Here is a 9,676-nt window from a genome sequence, read left to right on the forward strand (position 1 = left end):
CCACTGCAATTCTTCATTCATTTAATAAGTAAAATTGGCTTCCTATATTTTTACAGCTATGTTCACGGAACCTTTTCAAAGGGAGTTAAGAGAGCGATAAGCGTTTTCTGTATGAAAACAAAAAGGAAGAAAGGGGAAAAATAGTATAGAAACGCCCTTACCGAGATGATTTCGCATAAAGTATGGATCTTTAGCGAGATCGATAGTGTCGAGGATGAGACGTCTGTGGCGCTCCCTTCAATCAATCGCTCCATTCTGTGCAGAAGCAACACCTCATTCCCTGGTTTCGAACCCCACTCTCTGTCCATGCCTGCTCAGTAGTTCTCTCTCAAGGATCGCTATCTGGGATGAGGAGTTCGTTTACCCTTCGATGCAGTGGAAACTTAATAAGAAAAAACTCGAATCCCAAAAAAACTTGCCACAATATTTTTAAACCCTGGTTTGCAAGAATATTAGGCCCCAATTCTTGAAAATCTTGCCCCATATATTAATGCCCAAGAAACATGAGAAATCGATGAGCTTCTGCACACCGATATTTGGCACTTTTGCGTACCGCTTCATCACCATCTGAAGTTCCATGGCCTTCCTCTATGAAACAATTTGTGGTTTTTGTACATAAATCTCTTCTCCTCTGCTTCACCCGCCACAAAAGCCGAGCCTTCAACTCCTACGAAACACGGACACCAACTAACTCAAACAAGTTAACCAGATTCATTAAAAAAACTACAGTTAATGGAAGAATTTTGTAATGCTCAAGACTTTCCACACATAATCAATAATATGAAGAGAAGGTAGCTGATAAGGATTACTCTAAATCCAAATTAAAACAAAGACGTCTCTACATTCATTTCCCTTACAAACAATAAGAGTAAAGGCACTAATATTCTATTAGTCTATCACCAACTGCCTTGAATGGCTCCTCCTTTCATAGGTCCGAAGGCAGAGCAACAAGATGTATATGGTAGAAAACACAGGGTAACTCTTCTATAGGATCAAATTGAAAAGTCCAGATCTTCATAAACCAGCTCAATTTAAGAAATATAGTTGGAAAAGTGCGCAGTTGCCATCATCACAAGCTTAATAATTAATCAAAGAATGTATAAGATGCACTCCGACTTGATCACGCCGTTCCAGAATGCAACCTTTTCTGTCTATGTTCAATGAGTAAAGATTCTAGGCTTGTTCATCATTGTAGATATACAAATGCATTATAGGGATCTGGGCATTTTGTTCTAGCCGTATGCTCTCTAGAAATAGTGCACCACTTGCCAGCCTGCTTGTATTTCCTTCTGCATAGCTTAAATCTTTGTCTTCTCTTGCCCACGTGTTCATTTCCCTGACACATCTTATTTTGCACATGTATTCTTCTGGTTGTTCTTTTCCAGTAATGCCACTCTCCACATCACATTATGGTTCTCCACTTTCATGCCAGATTATATATATAAAAAAAATACTGTCATGAGGGGGCAATCCATTTGTTGGGGTAGGTCACACAGAGCCTGTGCAGCTTTTTATAAGCTCATGGATGTATGCTTTGTTCTCATGGCTCCGTACCATGAGATTCACCTTATATCTACTGTGTTTTATCATAAATATTTGGAAAATAATAGCAACATCTATTGAGCAAACTCATACACAATTGACCATAATATTACTTAATCAAAATAAAATCTAGATATATGTTTTTACTTTTGATTAATTATTATGTTGCACCAAATCCAATATTCTGAATGGACAATACTTTCTTTTGTCCCCTTTTTTTAAGGCTTCCCCAATGCCTTCCACCTGACAGTTGTTTTTACTTTTTAGAATGGTTTATAATATATATAAAATTATTTAAAAACTTAGTTATAAAATTTTATTTTATATCAATATGTTGAATATATTTTATCAGAAAATTACAATAAATTTGATTTAGTATCATGACATATAAAGTTAAATTTTAGAATATGAAATAAAATCTCATTAATTTTATTAATTATTTAACATTGTATAGTGATTGGTGTGATATTTACAAATAGAAATAATATTAAGTATTGTTTATATTAATCAATTTTATTATAATATATTTCAAAATTTATCTTTTTAGGAAACAATGAAATTTATTGACCCAATTACATAATTTGCCTTTGTTCTCTTTCATTTTAGTGGACAACACAGTAATATTTAGTAACTTATATGCCCATGTTCTTGACTAGTCCTTGATTTGGATTCACTTTTGATTTGGATTCACTTTTTTGCGACAAAGATCATTTTCTAACTACTTAAACCAAACTTATCAAATGCAAATTTTATTTTCACTATAAAATTAGGAATTTCAAGTTTCAACTATGCCTGTAAGAATTTCTCACAAGTTCACCAATCAAACACATTCTAATTTCTGTAACAGATTAGTAATAAAAATGCCAAAATTAATAAATTTACTGTTACAAATATTAACCTGTTGCACATATGTTGAATAGATTTCTAGGAAAACACAGCCATCCTACTGTCAACTGTGCCACAATAAAACATCCATATTGTATGATATGTTTCATATTTTCACTGTTTACTTTCTCTGTGATAATTTTTATATTTTTTTATAAAAATAATTAAGCCGAGAGGCTTTTTTTCATTCGCAGGACGCGTGACAACCCGTATCAACAATTCCGGCACTAAACTCAATTTCCCGCACAAATATTTTCCTCAAACTTTTGGCCGATGTAGTTTTATATTATACCAAAAGTTCTGTGTTATTTTTCTTCTACTCTATTTATTTTTATCCATTACAAACGGATAAACAAAATACGGAAGTGCAACTCCAATTGGAAATGCAATAGAAATGTCCGCCGCAATAATGGACAAATTGAACTGAGAAAAACCGACACATTGTGGCAAAGGTTTAGGGTAACCGTTTGCGTTATGTGGTTGACGCGTTTTTGTAATTAAGCCACATTGAGAGAGACGATTATTGTAACGAAAGAAACTTAAAATTTGCATGATATTGGTTTCAAACCTTTCTGCTGCACTACTATGCGAGAACTTGAGATTGAATCTCTTGACTATAGGTATTTTGCATGGATATCAGTTTTAATTTCATATTGTCTGCCAAGTATCACAGGGAATCTATGGTTTTAATAAAATAAATCTTCAAAAGAATTATTACTCTTATATTGAAAACTTTACCATTTGTGTTTCCTAATTCACTGTTTATGCAATGCAGACAATTAAGGTTGCATTTGAGCTTCTTCCACTTCTTGACTGTTTGTAGACTAACAACCACTGAAGTAAAGAGGTATGTATCTTGGAAAGTGTATATAAACCTCCTTCGAGAACTGATTTAAATTGTAACTTGCTCTTGTTTTGTTTCTAATAGTTGATTGTTTTGCATGTGGATAAATTTTTGTAGACATCATCAGGAAAAACCAATTATTATAGACCTTGGATTTTATAGAAGAGAGACTCCTACTGCATTCAAATCGTTATTGTTTACTTTTGTATCCTGCATCATAGTTTTTTTATATCAACTTCTTTTATTGAACATAGAAGCGATTTATCTTCAAAAAAGTATGTAAACATCCTTCGAGAAACGATTTTGATTATAATATGTTCTTGTTTTGTTTCTAACAATTAATTTTTTTGCATATGGTTAAAATTTTCCAGGCATCATCAGGCCAAACCAATTATTATAGACCCTAGATTTTATATGTCCAAAAAAATTGATATCTTTTGGATGATAGAAAGAAGAGACTCCTAGTGCATTCAAATCGTTTATAGGTGATTCATTTGAAATCATTGATATTTCTGTATCTTGCATCATAGTTTTTTTTGACATGTCTTCCATGAACAAATTGTCTATTTGTTTGAAATCTTCTTTTTTGTAGTTCTATATGTTTCAAGAGAAAGTCAAGTTGCATCTTTCTACAAGTCCTTTGCATGTTTCAAGAGAAAGCCAAGTTGCATCTTTCTACGTGTCTTTTGTAATTAAGCCACATTGCGAGAGACGGTTATTGTAACGAAATAAACTTAAAATTTGCATGATAAGGAAACAATTTGCATGATATTGGTTTCAAATCTTTTTGCTGTACTACTCTGCGAGAACTTGAGATTGAATCTCTTGACTATAAGTATTTTGCATGGAATCTATTGTTTTAATAAAATAAATCTTCAAAAGAATCATTTGTGTTTCCTAATTCACTGTTTATGCAATGTAGACAATTAAGGTTGCATTTGAGCTTCTTCTGCTTTTTGTAGACTAACAACTGCTCAAGTAAAGAGGTATGTATCTTGGAAAGTGTATGTAAACCTCCTACGAGAACTGATTTTGATTGTAACATGATCTTGTTTTGTTTCTAACAGTTGATTGTTTTGCATGTGGATAAAATTTTGCAGACATCATCATGAAAAAGAAATTATAGACCTTGGATTTTATATGTTAAAAAAACTGATATATTTTGGGTGACAGAAAGAAGAGAGACTCCTACTGCATTCAAATTGTTTACAGGTGATTCATTTGAAACGATTGATGCTTTGTATCCTACATCATAGTTTTTTTATATCAACTTCTTTTATTGAACATAGCAGTGATTTATCTTCGAAAAAGTATGTAAACCTCCTTCGAGAACTGATTTTAATTGTAACCTGCTCTTGTTTTGTTTCTAAAAATTAATTGTTTTGCATGTGGTTAAAATTTTTCAGGCATCATCGGGCAAAACCAATTATTATAAACCCTGGATTTTATATGTCCAAAAAAACTGATATCTTTTCGGTGATAGAAAGAAGAGACTCCTACTGTATTCCAATCATGTACAGGTGATTCATTTGAAATCATTGATGTTTCTGTATTTTGCATCATAGTTTTCTTGACATGTCTTCCATGAACAGATTGTCTATTCGTTTGAAATCTTCATTTTTCGTAGTTCTATATGTTTCAAGAGAAAGTCAAGTTGCATCTTTCTACAAGTCCTTTGCATGTTTCAAGAGAAAGTCAAGTTGCATCTTTCTACATGTCTTTTGTAATTAAACCACATTGCAAGAGATGGTTATTGTAACGAAAGAAACTTAAAATTTGCATGATAAGGAAATAATTTGCATGATATTGGTTTCAAACCTTTTTGTTGTACTACTATGTGAGAACTTGAGATTGAATCTCTTGACTATAGGTATTTTGTATCGATATCAGTTTTAATTTCATATCGTCTGCCAAGTATCACATGGAATCTATGGTTTTAATAAAATAAATCTTCAAAAGAATCAGGCAATTTTAGTGAGCCAATATTCTTATTACTCCTATATTGAAAACTTTACCATTTGTGTTTCCTAATTCACTGTTTATGCAATGCAGACAATTAAGGTTGCATTTGAGCTTCTTCTGCTTTTTGTACACTAACAACCGCTCAAGTAAAGAAGTATGTATCTTGGAAAGTGTATGTAAACCTCCTTCGAGAACTGATTTTGATTGTAACCTGCTCTTGTTTTGTTTCTAACAGTTGATTGTTTTGCATGTGGATTAAAATTTGCAAACATCATGAGGAAAAAGCAATTATAGACCTTGGATTTTATATGTTAAAAAAAACTGATATCTTTTGGGTGATAGAAAGAAGAGTCTCCTACTGCATTCAAATCATTTACAGGTGATTCATTTGAAATCATTGATGTTTATGTATCTTGCGTCATAGTTTTTTTGACATGTCTTCCATGAACAGATTGTCTATTTGTTTGAAATCTTCTTTTTCGTGGTTCTATATGTTTCAACAGAAAGTCAAGTTGCATCTTTCTAGAATTCCTTTGCATTGGTCATGGTTGCATCCTAAGAATACATTTTGAATCTCCTACTAAAATACAAATTTAATATTTAGTTATTATTAAAGCATTTAAAATATGTCATTGTTCAAAATTTACTCAAGATATCTATTCATATCATTTAAAACATAGCAAAAGATTTAAGCAATATTAATAATATTAATATTACTTTAATATATATGGTCCATATATATATAAATGTGCTCTGGACCTTACCAGATTCAAATAAAGGTTTTCTTTCAAAAAAAAGTTTAAAACTATATAAATAATAATAATAGATAAAATATTTAATTAGAAAATTTCATATAAACTTCTTTTGTGCAACTTGCATGCAACTTTCAAGTAACACAAATATAATTGTTCTTTTCATTCGATTATTAAATTAAATAATATAATTTAATAACTTTAATGATGTTAAATAATATAATTTAATAACTTTAATGATGTGAAAGTAATTAATATATAATAGTCATATATTAACTTATGAAATTAATCTAATAATAACTCTCACAGTAATTTCAACTAACATAAATATAATTGTTCTTTTCATTTCAGATTCATTTCATCTACACACACTTTTTTAGAGATAAATATTCTAGGTAATAATTTACAAATTATTTTTGCTAATTTACATCATCCAATTTTCCCTATCGTTGTATAGTGAATGATTGGTCTACATGCAACTTTCAACTAACATAAATATAATTGTTCTTTTCATTTCAGATTCATTTCATCTACACACTTTTTTAAAGATAAATATTCCAGATAATAAATTATAAATTATTTTTGCTAATTTACATCATCCAATTTTCCCTTGGTCTATTATTTCATTGCAGTTTCTCACACTCTCTCTACCTCAGTCTTTACTCACGTATTTATCTCTCACACATATCCTTTGCAATCAGATTTTTATAAAAAGGTTTACTGAAATTAGTTTCTTTAATTTAGTCAACTTTATTACCTCTATAACTATTTTAATAGTGTTGTTATAATTGGTTAGTTTATAATATGAAAAATTCATTATTATTTAATCATGGAATAGATAAAGTGAAAATAAATAATTCAATTTAATTAAATAAAATAAAATTAATTAAAAAATTAAAAATTAATTAAAAAATTAAAAATTAATTAATTAGAATAAACTTAATTAGTTAAATCAAAATTTATTAATTAAATGAATTTAATTAATTAATTTAAAGTAATGAAATTGTTTCTTTGTGGGAATCTAATATTTTACAAACAAATGAAAAAATTGAAGAAAATTTTTAAAATTGTTAAGAATATAATTCAATAAATTTAATTATTTTTTTAATTATTTAAATAATTTAATTTAATAAATATAACTTAGAAATTCTGCATGTAGTGATTGAATAAACTAAACTAATCAAATTTAATAAACTAAAGTATTAAATTAATTTTTAATTTAGATTAAACTAAACTAATTAGGTTGAACTTCACTAATTATTAAATTGACTAAAATTAGTTAAATTATACTTTATAGCTTAAATTTAAATAAATGTATTCTAAAAACTAAATTAAACTTTAATAAACAAATTAAAGTAAACTTTAAAAAAAAAATTAAATTCCAATTAATTAAATAAATTCAACTAAAACATTAATTCATTAAACAAATTTAATTTAATTTAATTAAAAAAATTGAGTTCTATTTAAATAATTTAATTTACACTTAAGTTATTTAAATAAATTAAACTTAATTAATAAGAAATAATAGTACATAATTAATTAATTATATTAAAATAAAATAAATTAATTTAACATAATTAATTAAATGAATATTAATTAATTAAATTAAATTAAATTAATTAGATTAAACCAAATTAATTAGATTAAACTTAATCAAATAAATAAATCTAATTAAACTAAATTAAACTTGAAAAATCTAATTAAACTTGATTAAACAAATTATACTTAATTAAATTATACTAAATAGCTCAAATTAAATTATACTTTATTAATTATCTAGAAACGGAATGGAAATTCAAAAAACACCCATGGAAGACCACGTCACCCTATTTGGGCTTATGTTTGGAAAACTATGCCCAAATACTATTATTCCTACTGCACTATTCCCAAGGATGACGAGACTTTGGCAAATGCCACAGTCAAAATCCAGAAAGAAAGGGCTAGATGCACTTTTATGAGGAAAGCAATTATGAGGAAGAAAATCATGTCAACTTCAAATGCAAAATAAACAAATCCAACCATGGCTTGTCCGATTGCGAAATTGGATCACATAAGATCCTAAGTTAGAGGTCAAACAAAATGCCAAGAGATGGGGAGTGCATTCTTGAAAAACAAATTTTGTAACTAAATTTAGGAGCTCATATATAGAATATAAATGAAAACAACAAAGCTACCAAATTCATTAATGACCATTTGATTCTTGAAAGCGATAGGAATGTGAAGTAGTTGGCTACAAGATGGCATAGAGAAGGATTCAAAGAAGAAGCAAAAGATTACATCACACTTCTAAGTAGGGTATATGGTACTCGAGAACTGAAACACTTCCATCCATGGATGTGTTATTATATTTTGAAAATAAAAAAGGAAAAGAAAATCAATTAGGCAACTATCATCAGTGTTAACTTGAATCAACAATTTATAGATGTTTTGCAAAGCAACATATTTTACATGAGTTCATATTTAGTAGACATGTTGGCTTACCAAGTTAACTATCCAGGACTAAATACAGTTGGAAACTTTACTAAAGGAGGAAGAAGGATATTTGACAATTACCCTCAATTAGAACTAATGAAAAGTGAAAAACACTATAGCAGAATTGATAACACCTTCATTTTTTCCATAGTAAGACACCTTGACAATTTATTTTTCAAGACTTCACTCCCTATCTCTGGAAAAAATAAAGGCATCATCAACTCTACAGTACTGTTTTTCACTTTCCATTAGTTCTAATTGAGGGTAATTGTAAAATATCCATCTTCCTCCTTCAGTAAAGTTTCCAACTCTATTTAGCCTTGGATAGTTACCTTGGTAAGCCAATAGGTATACTAAATATGAACTCATGTAAAATGTGTTGCTCTGCAAAGCATCTTTCAATTGTCGATTCAAGTTATCATTGATGATAGTTGCCCAGTCAATTTTCTTTCCCTTTGTTATTTTCAAAATATAATAATGCATCCATGGATGGAAGTGTTTCGCTTCTCGACTACCATATACCCTACTTAGAAGTGTGATGTAATCTTTTGCTTCTTCTGTGAATCCTTCTCTATGCTATCCTCTAGCCAACTGCTTCACATTCCTATTGCTTTCAAGAATCAAATGGTCATTAATGAATTTAGAAGCTTTTTTGTTTTCATTTTCATAATAGGCATTAGCAACTTTCCAATCAATACATTCGTATTCTGCATATGAGCTCATAAATTTAGTTACAAAAGCTATTTCTTAGGAATGCACTCTCTATCACTGGGCATTCTGTCTGACCTCTAACTTAGAATCTTATGTGATCCAATTTATTAATCAGATAAACCATGGTTAGATCTATTTGTTTTGCATTGCAAGTTGACATGATTTTCATCCTCATAATTATTTTCCTAGCAAAGGTCCATCTAGCCCTTTCTTTCTAAATTTTGACTATGGTGTTTGTCAAAGTCTCGTCATCCTCAGCCATAGTGCAGTAGGAATAATCATATTTGGGCATAGTTTTCCAAACATAAGCCCAAACAGGGTGATGTGGTCTTTTTCTTGGTGTTTTTCGAAGTTCCATCCCGTTTCCAGATAATTAAAGCTATTAAGTATAATTTAATTAAGTTTAGTTAATTTAATAAAGCTTCATTTAATTTTTTTAATTAACTTTCATTTAATTTATTTTATTAAATATAATTTAATACAATTTATCTAAAGAAGTTTAATTTAT

At 29.2% G+C, this 9,676-nt stretch overlaps 1 long non-coding RNA gene across 1 annotated transcript; it reads left to right on the forward strand.

Moving 5' to 3' along the window:
- The first annotated feature begins 3,192 nt into the window (after positions 1 to 3,192).
- Positions 3,193 to 4,859, forward strand: LOC131055626 (uncharacterized). Its single transcript, XR_009108399.2, has 4 exons — positions 3,193 to 3,274; positions 4,194 to 4,257; positions 4,372 to 4,483; positions 4,678 to 4,859. It is a non-coding gene; the product is annotated as an uncharacterized LOC131055626 (long non-coding RNA).
- The last annotated feature ends 4,817 nt before the right edge of the window (positions 4,860 to 9,676 follow it).

This window comes from Cryptomeria japonica, chromosome 7, assembly GCF_030272615.1.
Source record: "Cryptomeria japonica chromosome 7, Sugi_1.0, whole genome shotgun sequence".
Taxonomy (NCBI): domain Eukaryota; kingdom Viridiplantae; phylum Streptophyta; class Pinopsida; order Cupressales; family Cupressaceae; genus Cryptomeria; species Cryptomeria japonica.